We start from the raw sequence: 13,763 nt of genomic DNA on the forward strand, positions 1-13,763 counted from the left end.
TTCTAACATCTAACATTGCAACTAAGAAGAATAATACCATTCTAAGTTGTTTCTTTAAGTGTGCTTTTTCTCTGTGAAAGCTTGTAGGATCTCATCCTTGTCTCAAGCATTCTGAAACTTCACAATGATTTGCACTGATATGAGTCTATTTTTATTTACAGGCCTGGGCACTTGATGGATCCTTTCAATATGAAAACTCATATCTTCCAATTGAGGAAAATCTTCTCAAATTATTTTTTTATTGATTTTCTCCCTTCATTTTGCCTCTTTTCTTTTTTCTGGGACTCTTGTTTGCATATTGGACTCTTTAGAGTAGTTTTTCTTAACTTTTAAAAACTTTTCTATCTCTTTTTGCTTTACTTGCTAGAAAATTTCTTCAACTTTATCTTTCAACTCCTCTATCAAGTTTTCCATTTTTGCTGTCATATTTTTAATTTCAAGAGCTTTTTTTCACCAGTGAATGTCTCTTTTTAATAAAGCATTCTGATCTTATTTCATAGTTGCAGAATCTTATCCCACTAAAGCTACTGACATACAGCTGGGATTTACACACACACACACACACACACACACACACACACACACACACACACACACACACACAGCGACATGCATTCTCTTCTCCCTTACAAAGTCTCCACTTCCTCTAAATTGGTTTAATTTTTAAAAATTTGTTTTCCTTTCCATCTTCCATGTGAGGTTTTCCTCATATGTCTCATGATCCTTGATTACCTTTACTATTTGTTGTTGTTGTTTGGTAGCCAAGTCACATCTGACTCTTTGCAACCCCATGGACTACAGCATGCCAGGCCTCCCTGTCCCTCACCATCTCCTGGAGTTTGCCCAAGTTCATGTCCATTGAATCGGTGATGCCATCCAGCCATCTCATCCTCCGTTGCCCTCTTCTCCTTCTGCCTTCAATCTTCCCCAGCATCAGGGTCTTTCCCAGTGAGTTAGCTGTTAACATCAGGTGGGCAAAGTATTGGAGCTTCAGCTTCAACATCAGTCCTTCCACTGAATATTCAGGATTGATTTCCTTTAATATTGATTGGTTTGATCTCCTTGCTTTCCAAGGGACTCGCAAGAGTCTACTCCAGCACCATGGTTTGAAAACATCAATTTTTCTGCGCTCTGCCTTCTTTATGGTTCAGCTCTCACATCTGTTCATGACCACAGGAAAGACCATAGCCTTGACTATATGGACCTTTGTTAGCAAGGTGATGTCTTTGCTTTTTAACACACTGTCTAGGTTTGTCATATATTTCCTGCCAAGAAGCAATTGTCTTCTAATTTCATGGCTGCAGTCACCATCTGCAGTGATTTTAGAGCCCAAGAAGAGGAAATCTGTCACTGCTTCCACCTTTTCCCCTCCTATTGGCCATGAAGTGATGGGACCGGAAACCATGATATTAGTTTTTCTAATATTGAGTTTTAAGCTGGCTTTTTCATTCTCCTCCTTCACCCTCATCAACAGACTCTTTAGTTCCTCTTCACTTTCTGCCATTAGAGTGGTATCATCTGCCTATCTGAGGTTGATATTTCTCCCTGCAATCTTGATTCCAGCTTGCAACTTGTCCAGGCTGGCATTTTGCATCATGTGTTCTGTGTATAAGTTAAATAAACAGGGTGACAATAAACAGCCTTTAATATTTAAGGCACTAAAAAACTGATTGGACACTTCAAAGCATTGGTGGCTCTTGTTAAGTATTAGCTTCTTTGTAGGGTGATCTGGCTGGAAACCCCAATGTCAGTCTCTTGAGGTGTTTCCTCTTGACCTGGTCAGGTTTCCCATAGATGACACATCCGATCTTCCATCTGGAGGGTGAGGACCCATCAGTTGGTGTTCCAATAGCTGACTGTTTCAGAAATTTTGTAGGGTAAATTGAGCTTCCTTTTCCATAGTTGCCTGAGAATTCGGCTGTCTTGGGTTTACCGTCATGCCTCCAACCTGTTGCTGTCATTGTTTCTTTTCCCATTTTCCTCACCCTTGTTAGTTTGCTGTGTGGTGCTAAGTTGCTTCAGTCATGTCCAACTCTTTGTGACCCTATGGGCCATAGCCCGCCAGGCTCCTCTGTCCATGGGGATTCTCCAGGCAAGAATACTGGAGTGGGTTGCCATGCCCTCCTCCAGGGGATCTTCACCACCCAGGGATCAAACCCACATCTCTTGTGGCTCTCCCATTGTAGGCAGATTCTACCGCTGATCCACCTGGGGAGCTTGTTAGTTTATGCCTATTTTTTTTAAAAAAGTTCAGGTTTTGAGAGGGAGTGAAAATAGATATATGTATTCAATCTACCATCTTAACTAGAATCCATTATTTAATTGTCTTCTTTCTTCATTTATAGTTTCACAAGCAAAAATTTGGATTTGTGTAAGTATATGCTCATAGGCTTTGTCTTCCCAGGGATTATGGTAATATTTGATGAGTTTCTTATAATTTATAATTATTTTCTCACTCCTGATCTCATTTGGTTTTCACTATGACCTAGTGAGGACTCAGGTTTGATCCCTGGGTCATGAAGATCCACTGGAGCAGGAAATGGCAACCCACTCCAATATTCTTCCCTGGGAAATCCCATGGGCAGAGGAGTCTGATGGTCTATAGTCCATAGGGTCACAAGAGTCAGACATGACTTAGCAACTAAACCACCAGTGAGGCAGAAACTATTCTTTATTTTTAAGTATGAGAAAACTAAGGTTGAAAGAGGTTGAGTCCTACCCAAGTTCCGTTAGTTGGTAAGGGGCTGAGACAAGACTCAAAACCAGATTTCCTGACTCCAAGCTTTTTTGGTGAACATTCTATAATCAATCAGTAAAGAAGCCTGTCTCTCTAGTGGACTCTGCTAGGAGATCCCTCCTGATTAATAGCTGAAACCTGCCTCCTCTAACACCTTCCCACAAATTCTGGTTCTGCCATCTTCAGCTACATGGCATAGATCTAATTTTACTTCCCCATTTGAGGCCTTTAACTCTTTATATTCAGCAGTCACTGGGATGCGGATGGAAGGCAGTGGGGTTATGAAATTTAAAATCTGAGTCTAGGATGTTAGATGAGTGTCACAGTTGCCTTTGGTCGCAGGTAGGGTGTGAATGAAATGCCAGAATTCTCAAAGAATGATGGGTAATGACTGATGGGAGGGTAGTAGATGAGAGCAACATGAAAGTGAAAGAAAGTGAAGTCACTCAGTCGTGTCTGATTCTTTGTGACCCCATGGACTGTAGCCTACCAGTCTCCTCTACCCATGGGATTTTCCAGGCAAGAATACTGGAGTGGGTTGCCATTTCCTTCTCCAGGAGACCTTCCTGACCCAGTGATTGAACCCAGGTCTCCAGCATTGTAGGCAGATGCTTTACCGTCTGAGCCACCAGGGAAGTCTGAATAGCTTGAAACTCAAAGGAGGAGGAGACTTTGCCTGTGAGTGCCTGATAGATGTGCAAGGAGAAGATTGCAAAAGGTCATCCCTGCCTCCTAGACACAGAATTAGGTTGTAAACAATCCAGATAAGACAAGGAGGTAGAAGAAACAATGGTCTTGTAGATTGAAAATGTAGAAGTGTTCATTATAAGGAAATGAAGTTTCAGCAAGGTGAAGTGAAAATAATTGAGATGAGTTAGTGAAAGGTGTGGAGAAGGAAATGGCAACCCACTCCAGTATTCTTGCCTGGAGAATCCTGTGGACAGAGAAGCCTGGTGGGCTGCCATCTATGGGGTCGCACAGAGTCGGACATGACTGAAGCGACTTAGCAGCAGCAGCAGCAGTGAAAGCTGGCTCAGCTGGTAAAGAGTCCACCTGCAGTATAGGAGACCTGAGTTTGATCCCTGGGTTGGGAAGATCCCCTGGAGAAGGGAGTGATTACCCATTCCAGTATTCTGGCCTGGAGAATTCCATGGGCAGTATAGTTCAAGGAGTTGTAAAGAGTTGGACATGACTGAGCAACTTACACTTTCAGTGAAAAGCAGAGTTGGGAAAAAGTAAGCTCAACACAATTCAAGGATGTATCTGGGGGACTTCCTTGGTGGTCCAGTGGCTAAGAATCCATACTCCTAATGCAGGGGGTCTGGGTTTGATCCCTGGTCAGGGAGCTAGATCTCCCATGTTGCAAGTAAGAGTTCACACACCACTACTAAAAGATCCCTGCATGTCAAAACTAAGACCTGGTATGTATTAACTATAATTATAATATTTGTAATATTATGAACGTTTATTTATTTAAATAATTCTGTACCTCTGACCTGCTGCTGAGTCAGTTGAGGACAGTACCAAGACAGCCGGAGTCTTGCTTCTGTCTCTCCCTTCTTCCAATGGGAACATGCCTGTCGGAAAAGCCTGTGTTCTCACCTGTAACATGTCCTGGCTTGCCACCTGGCCCACAGCGTTTTTTCTTGTCCATCACGGCCAAAGGCGCTGGGTAAAGGATTTGGCCTGAAGCCAAAGCAAATAGCAGCTGAGAGACACCCAACAGTTGGCGTCTGGCTCAGATGGCTCTGGCGCCTTCCTGGAGAAGCCCCTTCCCCCAAAGAAGTCTGCCTGGCTTGATGAAAACTACAGCTAACATATGTTCAGGGCTTTGGGGTTTACAGGCATTTCCATGTATAATATCTCATTACATCCTCCCAAACTATGTTGGTAATAAGTTTTGACTCCCGTTATATAGATGAAACTGAAAGTCATTCGTGTCTAACTCTTTGCAACCCCATGGACTATACAGTCCATGGAATTCTCCTGACCAAAATACTGGAGTGGGCAGCCTTGCCCTTCTCCAGGGGATCTTCCCAACCCAGGGATCGAACCCAGGACTCCTGCATTGCAGGTGTATTCTTTATCAGCTGAGCCACAAGGGAAGCCTCTGACCTGGTGGCTCAGGTGAACCTCTGACCTGGTGGCTCAGAGGGTAAAGCGTCTGCCTGCAATGCGGGAGACCTGGGTTCGATCCCTGAGTTGGGAAGATCCCCTGGAGAAGGAAATGGCAACCCACTCCAGTACTCTTGCCTAGAAAATTCCATGGTTGGAGGAGCCTGGTAGGCTACAGTCCATGGGGTTGCAAAGAGTTGGACATGACTGAGCAACTTCACCACCACATATAGATGAAGAAACTTCCTTCTCCATCCGTTAGAAACGAGTGACATTAATCCCTTCTCCCCAGCAACCATGAGTTCATTTTCTAAGTCTGTGAGTTTCTTTCTCACAGAAGTTTCTTTCTCATTTACTTATATTATAAGTAAGTTCATTTGTATGGAAGTGATAGCTAAGGACTTTAGGAAGGTCATCTACACACTGCTATATTTAAAATGGATAAACAACAAAAACCTATTGTATAGCACATGGAACTCTGCTCAATGTTATGTGCCAGCCTGAACGGGATGGGGGTTTGGGGAAGAATGGATACATGTGTATGTATTGCTGAGTCCCTTCACAGTTCACCTGAAGCTATCATAACATTGTTAATCACTATACCCAATACAAAATGTTTTTGGTGTTTAAAATAAACAATTTTTAAAAAAGAAAGAAATGAATGACACTGAGTCATTAACTCTGTCTGAACATCAGCTTTTTTAGAAATAAAATAGGATTAAGACTTGGGGCTTCCCAGGTGGTGCTACTGGTAAAGAACCGACCTGCCAATCCAGGAGACGTAAGAGATGTGGTTTCGATCCCTGGGTTTGGAAGATCTCCTAGAGAAGTGCCATGGCAACCCACTCCAGTATTCTTGCCTGGAGGAGCCCATGGACAGAGGAGCTTGGCGGGCCACAGTCCGTAGGACTGCAAACAGTCAGACATGACTAAAAACACACACATGCATACATGCATCCACAGTTCAGGATCTTACATACAAAGACTCAAGCTCAGAGTATCACTGATTCTTACCTCATCTTTATGACCAGTAAAGAATCAGACTATTTATTCCTGATAGAAGATCCAGGAATATTCCTAACATTATGCTGGGAGTTCACAGTCAAGGTTGTGACCAAATCTCTCAGTCCTTGACCCCTGTCACTCTCTTTGGCCATGTGGAGGGAGCACAGTTCCCTCATCACATCTAATCAGTTTTCCAGAGACCTCTAAGTTGTTCTGGAGCAAATAATGCTGAGAAAAGGGGATACAGAAGCTGAAAGGATGGAAACAAGATATTTCAGGGTAGATGAATTGATTATTTCAGACCTGATCCTGTCTGAATCAACATTTCAGAACTGTGGTCTGAAGGGGCTGAGACAATCCCTGAAGAACTTCACAACAAAAGTGAAATATCCAATGCAACCCTTTCTCTGAGCGGAGAAATCCAATGGGTACTTCCCAGACCCCCTGCAGGTTCTGACCTTGGACTTGCTCATGGGTGGGAGAGAAGACTGAAGTGACTTCATGCAATGGATACCAGACCACCTTCTCCCTGCAGACTTTAGAGAAATTAATCCCTGGGCCAATGGGAAAAATGCTAGTAAATTATTCACATGTATATCTGCTTGTCATTTAGTAAAGTGAGATTAATAACATGGGTCATAAGTCACTTGTGAAGCATAAGGGGTATGGGTTGCTGTGTAGATTTTAAGCTTCCTCCCAGTGGCTAAAGTTGGTTTTTGTTGGGTCTGTCTTACTTCCCTCCTGTTCTCTCCACCAACAGCAGAGATAAGGACAGGAGGAAGTACTGTTTTGATTCTGAGCTCTTTTCACTCTGCACAACCCCCATGCCCATGAGGGCAGGCAGGAGGAAGAGAAGGGCCACAGACTGGGGGCCTCCACTGCTCAGAGCTGTGGTGTGCAACACCTCCCTCCGCCCAGCCCACAACATTTATGGGGATTCCTAGCAGATTCTTGAAGAAAGGACGCCAGGAATAAGGCAATCTGGCTCCAGAACTGCCATATGTGACATACAATGTTGTTATTACTAAGATGAAGAAGCTAAGGTTTAGAGAGGTCAAGCAATTTGCTCAAAGGCTTACAGCAAACAGAACCAGAATCTGTTGCCTCCAATTCCTTCTGCTTCTCCTACCACCACTTGAACCTTAACTTCCCTGAGTCGGAGTCTCATCATCACTGAAATAATGACAATTTTCCTGGGCACTTTCTCTGTGTGAGGTAAGCACACTACTCCTGTTAACTCATTTAATCCTTAAAATAACCTATGGGCAGGAGCTATTTTTATCCCTGTTTTCAGATGAGAGAACTGCGGCTTAGAGAGATCAGAAACCCACCCTAACCAAAGCCCATGTTCTAATCCACCTTGCTGTATAAGTTCCCATGTGCAATTGGAATGATTTTCCCCACCCTCTGACCTCACCAGGTAACACTGAAGACAAAATTAGATGATAGATGTTAAAATGCTTTGCAAAAGTTAAATGCGTGTGGCATAAAATAAAGACAAATTAAAATCTCAACTCTTGCAGATCTTATACTATAATAAAGCCCAAACTAACTCCCGCAGAACTGACACAACCACAAGTCCTTGCTCACATAAAGTGGTAGAGAGAGAGAGAGAAAATAGCACAAGCAAAACCATAGAAGGCACATTTAACATGGTGCATACGTGCTAAGCCACTCCAGTTGTGTCTGACTCTTCACAACCCCACGGACCATAGCTAATCAGGCTCCTCTGTTCAAGGGATTCTCCAGGCAGGAGCACTGGAGTGGGAAGCCGTTCCCTTCTCCAGGGGATCTTCCTGATGCAGGATTGAACTCATGTCTCTTATTTCTCCTGCACTGGCAGATGGGCTCTTTGCCAGTAGTGCAGTAGCTGACTGCATAAAGAAGTCGCAAAGGGAGAGTGCAGGAGCTAAGAAGGCCCAGTCCTGGCCAGCGGGGCCAGGCTGTCCTGTCCCTGGGAAGGAAAGCAGGAGTTCAGGCAAGGATAGAGATTCTGATAAAAGTGAGTGGAAGGGGGCTATACTCTTAATGCCACAGCGATGTGTGTGTGTGTGTGTATGTGTGTGTGTGTGTGTGTGCGTGCACACACGTGTGCGCATGAGACAGGCAGGGCCACTCACCCCCACCCTCTGCAGTATCATGCACAATAGTTTTCACCTTATCTTAAACACTGACCCCAACTCATCTTCCACCTAGCACTTCTTGCTGCCACAGCCCTTGATCCCCTACAGAATCAAAATACACTCTGCTCTTGGCGCAGACTCTTGCTCTCACTTGTGGGCCTTTTCCATGGACTTTTATGTCTCTGTTTACTTTGTGTGTTTCTTGAGTGGCTCATGCCTTTAAAGGAAATGCTCCAACCCTGGCCTGTCATTACGGCCCTTTGCTGGCCACTGGCTGTGCTCACCCCACTCCTGGGACGGGTGAGCCTGGGCTTTTAATTTGCTGTGACAGGAGATAATTGTTGCTTGGGTTTTGACCTCTGAAAATAAACCAGGGTGGTGCTTCCCAGCTGGGACTCCACAGAGGCAAGCTCACCCCTGCGGCCCGTGCCAGGGGAGGCTTAGCCAGGGCTAAAATGGCTGGTCTCAATGTCCCTCACCCCCTTTCCTTTTCTGGATCACCAAACATACAATTAGTGTTTTCTTTAAGAGCTCAAGATGGCAAAGTTAAGAAAGTTCAGGGATATTTTCTGATATTGTATGCAAGGATTCCAGAGGGGGGATTCTGTGAAATCTCAGTCTCTGGGGATATTAACCCCTCCTTCACTCAGGCCTAATCCCCAGTTACAATTCTGTTTAAGTTCAAGTACATCACAGCCAGCCCACCAGGGCTATACTCCATATCTTTTTCAAAATACAACATCATGCAGAGAAGTATCTAGGCAAGGTCTCACCAATCGAAACACTTGGAATTGCAAATCAGGCTATCGGGTTTTGATTGATGGGCAAGACACTTCTCACTCTAAAATGAGATAGCTGGAGAGATGTTCTAAGTTTCCTTCCAACACAGGGATCCATTTGTCTTGAACTCCATCGCCCAGCTTGTTTCACCATACCAGAACTGTGAGAGGTATTGTGAAGCCAGAGTCTGTCATACAAGTTCAGAGAGTATTAAGATGTCTAATTGTATATTTCAACTCTGGCTTGGGACTAAGATAATACAGAAGGAGAAGCAAAGGCAGGGAAGCTCAGAGTGGTTGAAAAGAATGAATTCATGAGGACCCTGCCAGCATGTGCTCAGGGCCCTTTAAAAGGCCCTGCTTGAGCCCCAGGTCTCTGTTCAAATCTGTCCCTCTCCTTCCAGTAGTCATGTATGGATGTGATAGTTGGACTATAAAGAAAGCTGAGAGCTGAAGAATTGATGCTTTTGAACTGTGGTGTTGGACGAGACTCGAGAGTCCCTTGGACTTCAAGGAGATCAAACCAGTCAACCCTAAAGGAAATCAGCTTGAATATTCATTGGAAAGACTGGTGCTGAAGATGAAGTTCCAAAACTTTGGCCACCTGATGCAAAGAACTGACTCATTTGAAAAGACCCTGATACTGGGAAAGATTGAAGGCAGGAGAAGGGGATGACAGAGGATAAGATGATTGGATGGCATTACCGACTAGATGGACGTGAGTTTAAGCAAGCTCTGAGAGTTGGTAATGGACAGGGAAGCCTGGTGTGCTATAGTCCATGGGGTCACAAAGAGTCAGACACAACTGAGTGACTGAACTCATTAGCTATGTGACCGTGGGAGAGTTATCTAACTTCTCTTAGATTCCCCAGCTAGAGTGTGGGAAACCCAACAGACACCTCACTGTACTGAGGTTTAAGATGGATCTCCTGAGGTCTAAGATAGATCTAGTAAGTGTGGTAGTCATTTGTGCATCACTAACAATGCTCACTTTCCTCCTTTTGGGTATGTGGTCAAACAACATTTCCTTCATCCCTTGAAGTTGAACTTATTCATGTGGCTTGTTGTGGCCAATGAAATGAAAGCAGTATTCTGTATTGCTCTATGCAGAAGCATTTAATAGTCAGTGTAAGACACTGCTGTGCTCCTATTTTGCCTTGGCAACCTGTGATGCCATAGAAGGAACAAGTAGAAGCCCTTTTACTCCTGGTAAGCATCTGAAGAAATGTGGAGCAGAGCACCCAGCCAACCTTCACTGGACATTTAATGAGATTGAGAAGTAGACTTTATTTGCTCCTGAGGTCTGGGGAATACTTGTTACCACTGCACAAACTAGCTTACCCTGACTATAACAATATTGATGAAGCACCTAGCAAAGTTCTTATAACAATTATTATCTCATAGTAAATGATAGTTCCCATCTTGATTCATACAAGAAGGCTAGGACTACTGTCTTTGGAAGCAACCACACAGACTCTAACACAGTTCTGTCACTTTCCTAGTGACAAAGGATGAATTCAGAGTCACTGGAGGCTCTCAGGTCCCAGGTCAACACTGTATCCAAGAAAAAGGAAACTCCTTCCAGGAATCAGAGAGGAGTATCACTATTTGCCCCAGGTGTACAGTCAAGGCATCTTGTACCTGGGTTTTCACCAACCAGAAGGTAGGTGGCAGAGCAATTGGTTTCTTCAATGAATAACTTCAGTGAAGTTATTTCTCAGGCATAAGGCTAACACATCCTCTGCTCAGAGTAACAGATAACAGCTGGTTACCTGATTCCAGTATTTGGTATTGATTATCAGTGCAGACACCAAAATCTTTGTTCTTATTAACATGTCCTAGGAATGTTTTTCTTATTAAACTCAATAAGTTATAAAATTATAGGAATCTCATTTACATTTGCATAAAGGGAACCACAGAATCTGGTCATTCTTTCTGGTGGGTCCCTGGTGACAAAGCAATTTATCACCAGTATAGAAGAAGCAACACAGGTAAAAGTTAAGAGCATGACATTGGGTGCTCCTAAGACATGCGTTTGCATCCGAATTTCTTCACTTAACTGTAAACAGTATGTGTTCAGGAACTTAGAACTGTTTTTGATCCACAGACAATAGTCAATAAATATGTCTTATCATATACAATGGTCTAGTTGATAATTTTTCACGTTTCTATTATTGCTTTAGTCATTTATTCATTCAAAAGATATTTGTGTCAAGTTTTCTCGGTGACATGACTTCATTTCATCTTCCCAGCAACTCTTTGAGGTCGGTAATAATGTTCTCTTGTTTTTTTTTTTTTTGACTGAGCCACACAGTTTGTAGAATCTTAGTATCTTGACCAGGGATTGAAGCCGGGACCTCAGTGGAGAGAGTACAGAGTCCTAACCACTGGACCACCAGGCAATTCCCTTGTTCTTATTTATAAGCCATTAAATTGAGGCACAGAGACAATAAGAAACTTGAGACAACATAGCTAGTTAAGTGAAAGAGCTGGTTAAGAGAAAACCAGATCTTAAAATAAAGAAGTCTCACATATTTATAGCCATAGAGAAGTAGATCTTGTGAGTAAACTCCAAACTCTACACAACTCCTGGAAGAAGAGAAAAGGTTCTTTTAATATCACCCAACTCACTCTGAAGCCAAATGAGTTTGAACTTGACAGGGATATTATAGAAAGGCATGCAAACCAGGAGTGAGTCATCTGAGCATAAATACAACCGTGCAAAGAATGTGTAGTTAAAGAGGAAAAATGGCTCCCCCCCCCACCACAACCCAGGAGGCTATGCAGTCCCAACACAGCAGCTGAGGACCAGCATCCATTGTCCTCTGGCCAAGAGGTCTCCAGAAGGAGGATGGGAACCTGGGTCTCTAAGCCAATCCTTATACACAAGTTTAAAGCTTATCCACTAAATTGAACACAATCTCAGGCATCTTACCTTCTCACAAGGCACCCTGGTGACCACTGGGATCCTGACTGCACTCAGGAACAAGTGTGCACAACCTCTGGCCAAGCTCTGGGAGGAAGGAAGCTGGAGCTCTAGGACAGAGCCTGCCTCCAGCCATTCAGCACTGCACCTCCCGGGTCTCTGTCAATGCCGCCTCTGCATTCTCCAGAAAGTGGGGAGTCTGCCCTTCTCTCCCCCTCCTGAGTGGAGCGCCTTCAGCTTCTGACTTAGTCTGTGATTCCTGTGGAGAGAGAAGAGTCAAGTCTGGGTCCCTTTCCTTGGCCTCACTCCAGCCCACCCACCTAAGCACATCCTCACCCTTTAAAAAGAAAAAAAAAAAAAACTTATTTGGCTGCAGCAGGTCTTAGCTGTAGATGGAATTTTAGTTGTGGCATGTGGAATCTAGTTCCCTAACCAGGAATCAAACCTGGGCCCCCTGCACTGGGAATGCTGAGTCTTAGCCACTGGACCACCAAGGAAGTCACTGTCCTCATCCTCATCCAAATAAAAGGGGCTGTGCACACCAATGCCTTCCAATCATGGCTGGGACTGGGCAGATGAACTCTCACTGTGGTTCCATGGTGCATTATCCAACCCAGGAAACAGTGGAGAGTGCAAAGGCAGACTGTGCTCAGTCACTTCCGTTGTGTCCAACTTTTTGTGACCCTGTGAACTGTAGCCTGCCAGGCTCCTCTTCTCCAGGCAAGATAATGGAGTAGGTTTCCATGCCCTCCTCCAGCAGATCTTCCTGACCCAGGAATCGAACTCATGTCTCCTGTATCTCCTGCCTTGCAGGTGGATTTTTTACCCACTGAGCCACCTGGGAAAGCTGGGTGAGGCTCTAGAACAACAAGCATAAAGCAGGACAGTTCCAGGAAGACTGGGGGCCTCTGTCCATGCTTGTTCCCCATCAAATGAGTCTCTGAGTACCCTGCTACAAATTCTGAGAACTCTACCCTTGGCTAGTGCTGCGTTTACACTTACTGGCCAAAAGATGCAAAAGAGAACCACGGGCAAATTTCAGCTGCCTGCCTGGAAATATAAGACAAGTACCCAGAGATTTAAATGGAGAAGTAGGTTTAGGCATTTAATTTCTACCAAATCAACCCAACCATCATGGAATCCAGAGACCCCAGTTTAGGAGACAGCTGCCTGCAGCCCAGTTGGTGGCATTTTGGGGAGCACAAGAGGCCTGCTTGTCTTCATTTACACTGATTTGCTGCTGCCAGTTAAAGGGCTCTTATTTAAGACTAGAGTCATTTGTTTCCTCTTTATGCCTTGCACAAGATTCCTCCCTGGGCTGGAGAAGAAGTACAATGTTTGTAAACAGCTGTCTTTAGCCTGGCACAGCAGCCTTCCCATTATGCAACTGAGTTTTCTCTGAAAAGACAGCTGTTAAAAGCCCAGCCTGACACTTACTGACTTGACTGTGCTGTGTCCATGGGGAAATCAGAGTCACCGGTTTGGATGGGCTAATCAAGTCCTATGAATCACTGTCTGTATGAATAGCTACTTTTCCAGAGACCAAAGCCACATGGCTGGGAAGAACAACTTTCAGCTGCTTTTCTTGCATCTTTTTCCGATCAAAATGACTTATCACTTGAATGTCATAATTATCGCAAGGTCTTTTTTACTTCCATGTTTTATACCAGACTGTTGAGTATTGGATGATTTAGCAACTTCAGTCCATTAAGCTTATATAAGTTTAATCTGTGATTTAAAAAAAAAAAAAATCCTTCTCTTTGAGCATCTATGAAACAGGACGAGTTAAGAACTTTAAAAATCAAGCAATTGGCAGGAGGCCATAAGCCTGGTCCGTCCTCCTGAAAGATAGAACTTCATGGAAGCTGGGGGTAGAGATGTGTTAAAACTAATGTCTTTGAATCTTCTGAAAATGTTATAAGCAGATTCACTCTGCAGAGTCTGATTAATACCAGAGATGGAAAGGGATCTCTGGGTGGTGTAATAGTCTATCATAGGGTTGCAATACAGCCCGTGTGTCCTTGACTTTTCTAAAAGCTAATTCTCAAGATAAGCAGTCCAGGAAAGCACCTGGCAAT

General features: G+C 44.0%; 1 long non-coding RNA gene across 1 annotated transcript in view; it reads right to left on the reverse strand.

Annotated features, from left to right (window-relative positions):
* Positions 1-12,852, reverse strand: part of LOC122703762 — a 34,525-nt gene extending 21,673 nt beyond the window's left edge. The window contains exons 1-2 of the long non-coding RNA XR_006343596.1: positions 12,688-12,852; positions 11,695-11,944 (exon numbers count right to left, since the gene is read on the reverse strand). This is a non-coding gene — a long non-coding RNA (uncharacterized LOC122703762). The remainder of the gene's footprint in view (positions 1-11,694; positions 11,945-12,687) is intronic.
* Between the last annotated feature and the right edge of the window lie 911 nt (positions 12,853-13,763).

This window comes from Cervus elaphus, chromosome 11 (genome assembly GCF_910594005.1).
Source record: "Cervus elaphus chromosome 11, mCerEla1.1, whole genome shotgun sequence".
Lineage (NCBI taxonomy): Eukaryota > Metazoa > Chordata > Mammalia > Artiodactyla > Cervidae > Cervus > Cervus elaphus.